This window comes from Buceros rhinoceros, unplaced genomic scaffold (genome assembly GCF_000710305.1).
Source record: "Buceros rhinoceros silvestris isolate BGI_N320 unplaced genomic scaffold, ASM71030v1 scaffold20178, whole genome shotgun sequence".
Lineage (NCBI taxonomy): Eukaryota > Metazoa > Chordata > Aves > Bucerotiformes > Bucerotidae > Buceros > Buceros rhinoceros.
In genome coordinates this window covers 30,611-31,191 of record NW_010428870.1, presented here as the reverse complement: position 1 = coordinate 31,191, position 581 = coordinate 30,611, and positions in this window count along the sequence as shown.

Below are 581 nucleotides of genomic sequence, written 5' to 3'. Positions count from 1 at the left end.
GTGGTTTGACTCACACTGTGAGCTTCACAACTTGGTTCATCCTCGCAGCTTCACTCCCGTGGTGGTGAAGGGGCGCTTTATGCTGCGAGGGGCTTCCCGGTAGCGTGGTGCTGCAGCCAGCAGCATGACTGCCCATCTTCTTGGGGTGTTCCCTCCGGTCTTTTTCAGGCAGTGAGCTGGAAGAGGGGAGCTGCCTGCCCCTTGAGTGTGATCCCCCAATAGCAGGAGCCCTGTCCTTCGTGCAGGGCAATTCTGGGAAAGGGTGTGCAAGGAGCGGGGTTCTTTTCAAAACAGTGAATATGGAACCAGGAAAATAAAAATGAGCAGTTAATAGCATATTTTCTTAGGCAGTCGGGCTTTTTGGCATAAATGCAAGTACGTGCTGGTACGGGTCTCTTCTGGTGGCAAACCTGGTACACCTACGCTTGACATTAAGGATTGTGTCAGATCTTGGTGCGTGGAAATACCTTCAAGGGAGGAGTATTGCTGTGCTTGTCCTCTCCTTCTGCAGTACTTATGTATTAACTTTACAATGTGCTGCTCTGAGCTCAAAATTCTTTATTATTAGAGATTTTAATGGT